The following is a 13,208-nucleotide window of genomic DNA, read 5'->3' on the forward strand; positions in this document are numbered from 1 at the left end:
AAAAAAAAAAAAAAAGAGGAGGGGGGGGGGGGGGGGGTGTCTAATCTCAACAAACAAGACAAATTGCATTAACACTGCCCGTTTATAACAAAAAGAGATTAGGGGGTCTACTCCACTAGAATGTTAGGGTTATGCCTCAGATCAGAAATGCTAGATCCTAGAGATAGGGAGGACAAATCACTCACCACACCATTGTTGCCTGCCATCTCTTCATCGTGAGGACAAACATCAACCCCCCAGTAGACTCCCTACTTCCTGCTCACGCCGGCTCTACTGGAAGACAAATGGGAATGAGAGAGAGAGAGAGAGAGAGTGGGAGAGGGAGACAGACAGAGAGAGAGAGAGAGAGAGAGAGAGAGAGTCGAAGGGAACAGAGGAGGTAGCGACCAACGACACAGTTCGTCTCTTCAGCTTATTGGAACCAGGCAAGAAAAAGAAAACGCCGGCCGAAGCGGGCCAGCTAGAGCATGCCGCAAAAAGCGGCCCAACAAAAGACGCAAGCGCGAATGTTGTGACAAGTGGATACAGGACGCACGTCTCGACACGGATACAACTCGACAAAGCGAAGATCAAGTTTTCCGCAAATTTCACAGCGAGTAGATTCAACAGTACACAACTTAGATGTGAGTATGTGACATTGTTAAATCTCATCTAGATGAGATTTAGCAAATCCCGAACAAACATAGTTACCTATCAGATGACTATTTCAACCCCCTCCTACCTATGAACCCTGGTGACTCTTTGATACGAGACACTTTCATGTATAGTATAAGTCACCAAGCTCATAAAAATTACTTACTTACGGTCCTGTTGACTTGTGAACATACTAAGTAGATACACACAAAAACTGTCGATTCTCTCACTGCGGAAGCACAAACATTATTCGAACTGAAAAAAATGATTCCCTGTACATGAACGACAAGGCTGTATGACTAGTATATACAAAAACACAAAAGAGAATGTACATATAGTAAAATGTTTCCATATATTCGTGAATAGCCACATACACTATACATGAATCACCATTTTTGAGAACTGATGTTTCATATACTGCACAAGGAAAAACATGGAGAAAAAGCTGTATATGATCAGTACTCCAAGAAATTTGGACTTGATTTTGGAAGTCATTTTTCTTCGAAGCAGAAATAAAAAAATAACATCCCCTGACCTATTTTTTTTTTTAAATTTCGCAATCCTCTAATCTAAACCTGGGAAAATTGATGCCTGACTTGGATCTGTTGGTAAAAAAAAAGACCTTTTTACACCCCTACAAAAACGACGGGCACAACAATGGAGCAGAAACCAAAAACAAACTACAGCTACCTTTCTACATGAACATCAGTATATAATCTACTAGTACTACATTACTAGATGTACATTAGTATTCCCGAGGCTGTAGTACAAACCATATCGCTGGATTGCAGAATAAAATCATAACGGAATTCACCTCCATCACCTCCTCTTCCTCCTACTAAAATCCAATCTAACACACAAATCTACAACTACATTTCTAGATGTGGTCAAACATGAAAAAAAAAAGAACAAGCAGATTGACCTGGCTGCCTTCGCCTTCGTGCTCCTGTCCATCTCTTCTCCCAGATCGACCTGGCTGCCTTCTCCTTCTTGCTCTCCTGTACTCACCTCGTCTCCTCTTCTGTACTCACCTCACCCCACTGCCCTTCCATCTCTTCTCCCAGATCGACATGGCCGGCCGCCTTCTCCTTCATGCTCCCGTCGCTCGCAGATGGATGGGAGAAAGAGGAATGGAGTGAGAAGTGGAACAGGCTGAAGAACGCCCTGCCTCTCCTCGGGACAAACAAGCGGAAATGGGCCCAAGGCCGAAGTATAACAACGGGCCACAACAAAAAAACGTGAAACAACGACGACAAATGGGCCGACGCGAGCCACACCAGCGCTGGGCAGGGATCAGAAGCTCGCATGAAAAATGAAGCAGAAACAGATCGAATGGTACTGCATTTAGATGTGAGATAAATATATTACATCTAGATGTGAAATAGCAATTCTGTTTTAATATACTCAGTTAATTTGCGATCTAGCGTATTTTCTAACAGAACAATATATATGTTGCATGGAGTACAACATGGAATTCTCAAACAAGGGAAACGGAGGAGAAAAGAGGGAAGGAAGAAAAAGGCAAAGTATATGTTTCGGCAACCAAAAACTGCAAACGATAATTGCCAAATAAATTCATAGCAAATTGTTTATTGCCAGGATCTTATTCATTTTTCTTCCAGCTCATGATAAGATCCCAGTTTCATGGAAGTACAGAGGAAGAGGAGGGAGGTAAATATGCACACTTGGCTCTGCACTCGTCCATTGTTTTGTAGCATTGCCAATTGCCTACACAACAATAGCATCTATATTTATCTGGGTTGCAGATTGGTATAGTTGCACTCTTTATGCACCACGGAGGAATACGCTCGCCATTGACACCGACGACTTCAACTATAAAAGTTTATAGACAAATAAACCATCAATATTCAAAACTAATAAAAGAATTAAAATGAAAGAATGGTTAAATAATCGACTGATGGGGAAATATGAGTGCCACTTACACTGCCCGTGAATAGCGAAGCATACGAGAAGAAGTAGCAACAGGGCGTGAACTTGCTTAGTGCACTTTCCCATGTTGCAGCCGATCGACCACGACTGCAATATTTGATCTGATCCAAGAACGATAGGATGTGTCTTCGTTTGACTTGCAGCCTTCTGATCCATGGTTCATATATATAGAAACAAATCTTTCTCTTTTTATTACCATATATCTTCGGTAATTAATGCGTGACACCCTTATATTTTTCTTTATGGTATGCACGACATCCTTCTAGTATTGTACAAACTTATTGATGAAAAAAGATATACATACAAGATATACTATTTGCGACAAATTAATAGCCCCAAATTAAGTTGAGTATCAAATATATATATATATATATATATATATAATATGTATATATATACTAATTACAAATTGGATCGCCCTCTTCATAATCTCAAATTAATTATCTACTAAATAATTGTCCGTGCGTTGCAAAGGGGGCATAGAAATTCTAGCAGATTAGCCTGTGACCGCATGCCTATTATTATGTTGGTGTGCTAAAATCTTAGCAAGTTTTTATACATACATTTACCTCTCATCTTATTGGTAACCATTTTGGTAAAAACTTATTTAAAAGTCACATGAGTCATTTTGTCCAGCCTTGAGACCATACTAGGCTTACTAAGAAATATGTCGATCTATTATTTACCACGCATTATAAGAAAGCCTGTTCCATTTAAGCTAAAAAAAGCCTGTTACTATTGTAGAGTTATGTGCTAATGTACCGAACTAACATCCGTGGACCTAGTTAAGAACTTGCACGGGCAGACTTGATCTAAACATATGGATTAAGTGCTCAGCCCAACTACAGAGTACGCCATGATCGTGCTTCACGGTCCAGGCTGGATTCGGTAGTTAAGAGTTGGGTTCTCTAAGCTAGTGTAGCAAACACTAATGTCTGGAAATGCATGGCTTCCAGGCTGCTACATAATCTGGAAAAGCATCTTTGCACATAGCCAAACAATAAAAGAGAAAGAGTAAAGAAGAACGGGCCAATGCAAAGAACCATCAATTCATCCTCAAAAAGAAACACCAGACTATGAGAGGTCACCTTGATTTAGCGACTGTATGCTATGAGGCAGGTAAGGAGAGCTTGGGATGATGGCGGAGATCACCGCTGCCGATCCAATTCGAGACGGGGAACACAAAAGGAGAGGAGAAGATAGATGTTCAGTCGTGAGTAAGGGGATTGGAAATTGAAACAAGTATATGAGATGAGATAGAGCGAGGGAGAGAGCAACTCACGGTCGACCGACGAGGGACTCCTGCTGGCTGCTGCTTCGGGCTTGCTGGCTGTAGAGATGAGAGAGGAGCAGCTTGGGAAGGCCACCTATGGTTCACACCATCACAAGCACGAGAGAAGCTTTATAAAGGATCGAGGCACGGCTAAATCGTTGGACTCTATTATCTTTCACTGTGGACGGTCAGAGGAACAGAGTGATGTGGTGGTGTGATGCCCTGTGCAGCCCGAGCAAGAGCACTTTATAAAGGATCGAGGCACGGCTAAATCGTTGGACTCTATTATCTTTCACTGTGGACGGTCAGAGGAACCCCGGCTTTTCCCTCCACTTGGGGCTGCTCCTCCTTTTCGGGTGTTGAGGCTTTAACGCAATGCAGGTGCGGACAAGGCCTACTAAAAATTTTCATTCTAGAAACCACGAGAAAGCATGTGTTCCATTCTAGCAATCTGTGTTGTTGAAGCTGTGAGAGCATTCTAGCCAGTATTAAGCATATCAATGGATTACTAAAGATTGAGATGCCGAATCCATCGAATGGATAGAACAATGCAATTGTACTCCTTAGAAGTAATCTATCTGGGGCAGGGAGGAGATTAAGAAGAATTAGAAATCTATCTACCTAGCTCAATTGTCCTTGAAAAAATTAGCGCAGTGAGTCTTCAAGTAATGATGGAACCTTTTTTCGATAAAGGATGATTTTATTAACTCAAAATGTAGCATCAAGCTGATACAAACCATAAGAGTAACATGTGGCCTCTGCATAGCTAAGATGGACACAGCCAATCTCAGACAGTCTGACATAAGAAAAAAATAAGACATATTGGCACCTAGCTAGTGTTGCTTAGCGCCTTCACAAAACTTGATGCATATGCTGCTTGTACAGCTACAATATCGCGTAGATCGGCACAACCACTACGGAGTATCAGGAATCCACACGGTTTTGGTTGTCTACCGATGTAGATAGAACACAAATGAAGGGCCTTTTTCTATCTTTTTTGAGACTCCACTCCACTGTAGAAAGAGCTCTAGTTGTTTCCCCCTCAGTTTAGGAGACTACCCAAAAGGCAAATACAACTGTACTCCATGCATGAGAAAATAGGATGAAACTTCAGTCCAGATTCTTCCATGATTAGTCTGGGAAAACAGAGGCGTTCGGTTTCACATGTACATGAACAAAAGAAAGAAAAGAAGATAGAGAAGCCAGTAGCAAAAACTGATTAGGCTCATCTTTGAAAGAAAGCTGCCATGTTTCTTTCACATGTACAAGAGCATGAACAACAGGGGAAAAAGAGAGGATGTAGATGCTCAGTAACACAAAGTTGATCGTTGTCCTTGGGGGTGTTTTTGTGTTTACCAAAAAGTTATCGCACAGTTGTAAGTATTGCTGTTTTCGCCATCTACTGGAAACCGCAGTTGAAAGAAAAGGAGGGAACAAAAAAGGAGAAAAATGATGTTTATGTTGGCTTTTCAGGCATGGACCTGAAGTGTCCTCCTGGTGCTTTGGATCTCAATTAATTGTCCTGCTACAGATGATGAAGTTAGCAATGGTCAAGGTGATGATGCCCTACAACATTATTTGACTCGGTTCTTGGCATGACCATCTAATCCATTACGCTCAATTTACAGACTACTAACTCCCTCGAAATCATGTACACGCATCTTTAGGAATCATGTCAACTAGTGGTAGCATCCAATTCAATTAAATTTTGGTGGCACACATGCGATGCATGCTAACCAACTGGGTTAATTGGAGTAGCAGGACCAACATGCCAATATGTGGAGTGCAATTTGCATGTAAAGTATATCAACAAAGTCCTAAGGAATGCACAAATTGCATGTGAAAAGTTGCAGATCTCGGAAAGAGAACAAAGGATAAGAACATGAAAAAAAATAGAGATAATGCAAGTAGCATGTAAGTTGTGACTGCTTGAAAAAGGAAAGGGTAAGTGCTACTCTACTTGCATAGCATGACAGGAGCGATGGCACATGGAAGAGAGTGTGCTGTGTCGATCATGTGAGATTCATCATGCATGCAGCGGGCATCCGGGGTGGGCATACCGGCAACATCTCTTTTGCAAACAGTGTGTCCGCTTGGTTGTTTATGTGAACAAATTTACGGAGAAAATAAACGAGAAACTAGCTAGTGATACAAAGTGATTTCATGTTTGTGCGTTGATGCCCTGGCATGCACTGCTCAGATTCGCATCGTACGTCTAGCTAGCTAGTGAAAGCAAAGCAACCACGCCAGAGGCTAGCTAGCTTTTGCCCGCCGTTTCAGTCGATACGTGCACTCTACTGTGACCGAAGACTAAAGGCCATCACTAGCTACTGTGCATGTAACTCACTCCACTCACTGAGTGTAATGACGACGAGAGAGACGTCTCACCGTTGAGGGATCGACAAGTGGCATGCAAATGCATGCATGGAATCGTTTTTGCACGTGCTCATGCGTTCATGTCTTCATTCCTGCCATCGGCGCTTCCATTGGCCACTGCTTAGCCTGCCCCAGCTGCCATTGCCCTCGTGCGGACATGAAGATGGTGCCCGACAGGCGGGTGCACGTGTCGTATACCGCAGTATGTGTGATCCTTTTGCTCGGAATCCTCTCAACATCATTCAGCTGCTCTACACTTCCAACATATAGAGTTATGAAATGGTACGTCTATTAAAGGAGGAAGATAGCACTCTTGGGTGGCTCCGGACTAGTCGACTATCGTTTTCTACTCTAATTCCGCATACAGACGTTTTGTTACACTTTGCATGATCACAATCCATATTTGCAGTACTTTTATATTTTTGATGTCACTGTTTCTTGATGTTGTGTACTGCTCATTGCAAAAGTGACATGCTCGTCGTCGCGGCCTTAGAGGCTGGCAGAGGAGAGGTGTACCCGTCGAAACAAATGTTGCGCAGGTCCGGTTCCACCAAGCCGAAGGTGTCCTTTCCTCGTATCGCATGCCTCCTCTTGGCAGGCCCCTATGCCGGTGGCAGATAGAGCGGGGCTGGCGGGGTAGACGAGACGTGAGCACACGTGCGACGATGGCAGGAGACGATTGAGAAACGAGGCAGGCGAGTCGACGCGCTCACAAACCCAACAGCGACACACACAACACCATGGAAATTTGGGCCAAGAAGAACGGGACCTCCTATTGAGCACATAGGGCACTGGACAACGAGCAAACGCGCATGCTGGTGCACGGTATTGGGAGGCATACACAAGCCGCATGCTCAGATTCTATAATCTAGTAGAGGGAGGACAGACACAACACAATACATAGCACATGAACACAATTTGCTTAACAATTTATTGTCTTATTCATCCATCTTTCCAATTGGCTACAAGAATCTAGTTCTATGGATCTACAAAGGAGGAAGAGGGGGGAGGATGGCAAGCAGGTCCGCATTCCGCAAACGACTTGTAACAAGTCCAGTTATACAAACAGCAGTAACACCTGTTTTTGTCGGGGTTGCACGGTGGGAAAGTGCTACTCCTGTAGCATCCAGGATGATCACCTGTAATAATATTGATATACTCCCTTCGTTCACGAATAAGTGCACATCTAGGTTTTGTCCTAAGTCAAAGTTTTAAAACTTTGACCAACTTTATAGGGAAATGTAACAACATTTATAACACTAAATTAGTATCTCTAGATTCGTCTTGAAATGTACTTTCATAATATATCAATTTGATGTCATATATGCTACTACTCTTTTCTATAAAGTTGGTCAAAATTTTAAATTTTTGACTTAGGACAAAAGTTAGATGTACACTTATTCACGGACGGAGGGAGTATACCATTAATATTCAAGACTAAGTGGCAAGGTGAGAAAAAACACACGTGAAGAACCAAAGGAAGGAAGGGCACGAGAAGAACAATATATTTGTTGCATTTGGCGGGTAATAATACCCTTCTATTGTAATATGATGGTTAATTACAAATAAGATACACACAACTTATTTTTCTTAATTTCCTTCCATGGTTAATAGTATTTTTTGTGTAATATGTACCGACGAAAACATTGTATATATAGCATGCCTAAAATTAAGGAAAATATCGAGAAGAAAATATGTTGTGTCAAGTTGAGTCACTTACATTGCCCACCAACAGCAAAGCACAGCAGCAACAACAGTGCGCGGACACGCTTAGTGGATCCTCCCACGGTGTGCAGTTCATGGACAAGTTGTTGTAGTCCCTCCTGCAAGTGCAACGATTCAATTATTCTCAGCAACGCCGAACAAGCTAGGAGAGCGAACAGAGACGGGTGGATGGAGCAGTGGAGTGATGCGCTTGAAGATGGAGTGCGAGCCAGAGATCGCTTTATAAAGACTACGAGACGACGCGAGGCCGCGGCTAACGGAGTTGGATCGCGCCGATCTTGTTGGCCTTTCAAAGTAACGAGCTGGCGTGGCTGTAACGTCCACCGGACGCACAAAAGGCTTCTCATCGTGCTGCTACAGGACAGGCATCGTGGGATGGGTCACTGGCAACATCTCTCTTTCTTTTGCACTATGTGCGGTGCGGGCCGATGGATCCCAGATTGGTAAAAACACTGCATAATGCAACCGGCAGAGAAAAAGCAAGAACGCTCCCCATCCCTACCTCAGCAATAATGAAGTTTTTTTTACCAGGAATCATGCACCAGAGAGAGAGAGAGAGAGAGAGAGAGAGAGATTCCAACCAGTAATAAAAGCATGGCATGTCAATGGATTGCTCAAGTATGAGACGCTGAATATGATCATGAGTCCGTTGATAAAATTAACAATGCAACTGTACTCCTCCCAAGTAATTCAATGGGTTATGAGAAACAGCATTTCACATGAGCAATGTAGAGATACAGTGAGCCTCGGTCCAATTGTACATGAGAATAGAAAAGAGAGAGGGGTGAGAAAGATACTCATGTACGCGACATTTTTCTTTTCCTATGAGCGATCAGAGAAAAGAGAGAGGGTTGTTGCTCCGCAAGGGCAGTGCATGTGGCAAGGGAGAGAAAGATGCATGCACGATGGGATCGGAAAGAAACGTGATCGGTTCCTCTTGCTTGACACGGACGGACGGACGAGTACAAAGAATCGTGTCACCAGCTGGACGCTGCTGGTGACCTCCTCGAAGACAGCAGCGTGGGGCGTGCGGGCGCCGCGCTGATTAGTGATTATCCCAGCGGCAGTCCACCACCCAAAGTTCTTGAAGCGGGCATGATCACGACGCAGATCAGCTGACTAGAACTGACGACATGTAGTCTAGACCGGGCGTAAAGGGCAGAAGAATTACGATCTTTCTGCGGTACGGCGAAGTGCTCGAGTTAGAGCTAGAAAGAAATTTCATGATGAAAAATTAAAGGTATCTTCTGGAATAGCAGAGGTCTGAGGGACTTGGCTAAACGAAGATTTCTAGCTAACGCTTCTAGGGAACACAAGCTGGATTTTGTCGCACTGTTAGAGACATGACGTGACAACTTCACATCACAATTTTTGGGGACGATATCAAGGGGGTTGGATTTTGACTGGCATTGCTTGCCACCTCGGGGAAGATCGGGTGGGTTTCTCCTTGGAGTTAATTGTGAGACTCTTGAGGTGCTAAATGTTTTCTTGGGAGAATTCGCTGTTAAATTCCAGATTCGGTCTAAGGTGGACGGATTCAGATGGGCTCTTGTGGCTGTGTATGGCGCGGCACAGCCGGAATTCAAACCGGACTTTCTTGCCGATCTTGCCAGAATTCGTGAAGGGGAGACTCTACCCATTCTGGTAGGTGGGGATTTCAACATCATTAGAAGAAGAGAGGAGAAAAACAATGATAATTTTGATGCCAGATGGTCCTTTATGTTTAACGCGATTATTGAAAGTTTGGACCTACGTGAGATTGCGCTCACTGGTAGGCAATTTACTTGGGCAAATAATCTTCCGACCCCGACTTATGAAAAGCTGGATCGGGTTCTCACGAGTGCTGAGTGGGAACAAAAATTTCCTCTAGTGTCAGTGCAGGCAATGCCTAGAGGAGTTTCTGATCATACGCCACTTCTTGTTGATTCAGGTGAGGCTGTTTTCTTGGGAGAATTCGCTGTTAAATTCCAGATTCGGTCTAAGGTGGACGGATTCAGATGGGCTCTTGTGGCTGTGTATGGCGCGGCACAGCCGGAATTCAAACCGGACTTTCTTGCCGATCTTGCCAGAATTCGTGAAGGGGAGACTCTACCCATTCTGGTAGGTGGGGATTTCAACATCATTAGAAGAAGAGAGGAGAAAAACAACGATAATTTTGATGCCAGATGGTCCTTTATGTTTAACGTGATCATTGAAAGTTTGGACCTACGTGAGATTGTGCTCACTGGTAGGCAATTTACTTGGGCAAATAATCTTCCGACCCCGACTTATGAAAAGCTGGATCGGGTTCTCACGAGTGCTGAGTGGGAACAAAAATTTCCTCTAGTGTCAGTGCAGGCAATGCCTAGAGGAGTTTCTGATCATACGCCACTTCTTGTTGATTCAGGTGAGGCAACTCACTTGGGCAATAAGAGTGTTTTCTCTTTCAAAAATGCGTGGTTCGAGAGAGAGGACTTCCTTGAGTTGGTAGCAAGGGAGTGGGCGGCTGAGCAAAGAGGTTCCTCTGCGGAGGAAATATTGCAATACAAGATTAGACATCTTAGAAAGTTCCTTAGAGGCTGGGCTAAGAATAATAGTGGAGCTTATAGACTTGAGAAGGAGAGACTTCTCAAGTTGATTGATGATCTAGACATTAAGGCAGAGAGTGTGCCTCTAGCCATAAATGACCGGGTATCTAAGAGAGAGGCTGAGGTCAGTCTGGCAAAGCTTCTTAGAGAGGAAGAAATGAAGTGGGCGTGTAGAGCAAAAGTACGCCAAGTGATTCAAGGGGACAACAACACTCAATTTTTCCACATGATTGCTAATGGAAAACATAGAAAAAAGAAAATCATCCAACTTGAACAGGATGACGGAACGATTGTAGGCCATGAGAACCTTAAGCTTTACATCTCTAATTTCTATAAACAATTATTCGGGGCTCCAGTTGAGAATTTTGTCAAGCTGGATGAGGACAGAGTTGATGACATACCTCAACTTCGAGATGATGAGAATGAGATTCTCATAGCCCCTTTTTCGGAGAAGGAGGTGTATGAAGCGATTGCTCAAATGAAAAACAACAAAGCTCCTGGTCCGGATGGTTTTCCAGCGGAATTTTATAAGAAGTGTCGGGGTATCATTAAAGGTGACTTGATGCCTATGTTCAATGATCTCTTTAATGGGCACCTGCAACTTTTCAAATTAAACTTTGGGAATATCACTTTGCTTCCAAAGAAGGAGGAAGCGGTCCGCATTGAGCAATTCAGGCCGATCTGTTTGCTCAATGTGAGCATTAAAATTTTCACGAAGGTTGGCACAGACCATCTCACACAGATTGCGCACAGTGTGGTGCAGCCAGCACAGACCGCTTTCATGCCAGGACGAGATATTCTAGAGGGGGTGGTTGTCTTGCATGAGACCCTTCATGAAATCCACTCGAAGAAACTTGATGGAGTGATCTTCAAAGTGGATTTTGAAAAAGCCTACGATAAAGTCAAGTGGCCTTTTTTGCAACAAGCTTTGCGCATGAAAGGATTTGACGAAGCCTGGAGAAAACAGGTCGAATCCTTTGTGCAGGGAGGTAGCGTTGGTATTAAAGTTAATGACGATATTGTTCATTACTTTCAAACGCTTAAAGGATTAAGACAGGGCGATCCCATGTCACCGATCCTTTTTAATATTGTGGTTGATATGTTGACCGTGCTTGTTAACAGAGCGAAACAAGATGGTCAGGTAGGTGGTCTTATCCCACATCTAGTGGATGGTGGGGTATCTATCCTACAATACGCAGACGACACAATTATTTTCATGGAGCATGACCTCGCGAAAGCAAGGAACATGAAGTTAGTTATTTGCTTATTCGAACAACTGTCCAGACACAAGATTAATTTTAATAAGGGCGAATTGTTCTGCTTTGGACGCGCCAAGGAGGAGCAAGAAAGATATAAACAGTTGTTCGGGTGTGAATTAGGTGCGCTTCCCTTTACGTATCTAGGGATACCAATTCATCATCGCAAACTTATTAATAAAGAATGGAAATGTATTGAGGATCGGTTTGAGAAGGAATTAAGTTGCTGGAAAGGCAAACTTTTATCGTACGGAGGAAGTCTAATTCTTATTAATTTGGTGCTAACGAGCATGCTGATGTTCCTCCTCTCTTTCTTTGAAGTACCAGTAGGAGTACGGAAAAGATTAGACTTCTACCGATCCAGATTCTTTTGGCAAATTGATGAGAATAAGGCCAAGTATAGGCTCGCCAAGTGGGAGATGATTTGTAGACCAAAGGACCAGGGCGGATTGGGTGTTGAGAATTTAGAAGTGAAAAATAGGTGCTTATTGAGAAAATGGTTATACCGCCTTTCAGTGGAGACTGAGGGTGCGTGGTTGCAGTTACTTCGAAACAAATACTTATACGCTAAGTCTTTGGCTCAGGTAACGGCACATCCGTCAGACTCACCTTTTTGGAAAGGACTTATGAGGACGAAGGTTGCTTTCTTTAACAGAGTGACATTTAAAGTGGGGAATGGGCAACGAACTCGATTCTTGGAGGATACCTGGTTAGGGGGCACTCCATTAGCATTACAGTATCCAGTTTTATATCACATTGCACAACGGAAAGAAGTTTCCATTGCGTCTGTGTTGTAGTCCATTCCCCTTAATATTTAATTTCGACGGGAACTTGTGGGTCCATGCTAGGATACATGGTTGCATCTTGTGCGTAGGTTAATGGAGATTAATCTTTCGGATGCCAATGACAGGATAAATTGGAAGTTAACGGGGTCAGGTGGTTTCACGGTTAAATCAATGTATACGGATTTAATCAATACTGGAGACATCCCAAGGTCGGGCCATATCTGGAAAATGAATGTGCCGTTGAAAATAAAAGTGTTTATGTGGTTTGTTCACAAAGGTGTAATCTTAACCAAAGATAATCTAGCCAAACGCAATTGGGAAGGGAGTCAACGATGTTGCTTTTGTGATCAGAATGAAACAATTGAACATCTACCTATTAAATGTCCGATTGCTAGATTACTTTGGAGAACTATTCGTGTTGCTTTTAATATCACTCCGCCAACTTCAATATCACAGTTTTTTCATGACTGGCTGGATGGGGTGGTACCTCAGACAGCTGCACAAATCAGAGTCGGAGCATGTGCGTTGCTTTGGGCGATATGGACTTGTCAGAATGATGTTGCCTTTAACAGACAAAACATTACTAATTTTTTGCAGGTCATCTTCAGAGCATCTACATGGATCCGTATGTGGTCCTTGCTGA

The 13,208-nt window shown here is 43.2% G+C and overlaps 2 long non-coding RNA genes across 3 annotated transcripts; both read right to left on the reverse strand.

Moving 5' to 3' along the window:
- Nucleotides 1–1,055: 1,055 nt before the first annotated feature.
- LOC125529942 lies at nucleotides 1,056–4,079 on the reverse strand. Of its 2 annotated transcripts, XR_007292795.1 has the most exons (4): nucleotides 3,866–4,079; nucleotides 3,672–3,737; nucleotides 2,577–2,730; nucleotides 1,056–2,466 (listed from the first exon to the last, which is right to left on the reverse strand). It is a non-coding gene; the product is annotated as an uncharacterized LOC125529942 (long non-coding RNA). The 2 variants fall into 2 exon arrangements; XR_007292794.1 differs by having other exon boundaries at nucleotides 1,079–2,466; nucleotides 2,577–3,737.
- A 3,050-nt stretch (nucleotides 4,080–7,129) lies between these two features.
- Nucleotides 7,130–8,327, reverse strand: LOC125529943. The gene is made up of 2 exons (XR_007292796.1): nucleotides 7,953–8,327; nucleotides 7,130–7,371 (listed from the first exon to the last, which is right to left on the reverse strand). It is a non-coding gene; the product is annotated as an uncharacterized LOC125529943 (long non-coding RNA).
- Nucleotides 8,328–13,208: the final 4,881 nt, after the last annotated feature.

Source organism: Triticum urartu, unplaced genomic scaffold (assembly GCF_003073215.2).
Source record: "Triticum urartu cultivar G1812 unplaced genomic scaffold, Tu2.1 TuUngrouped_contig_5965, whole genome shotgun sequence".
NCBI lineage: Eukaryota > Viridiplantae > Streptophyta > Magnoliopsida > Poales > Poaceae > Triticum > Triticum urartu.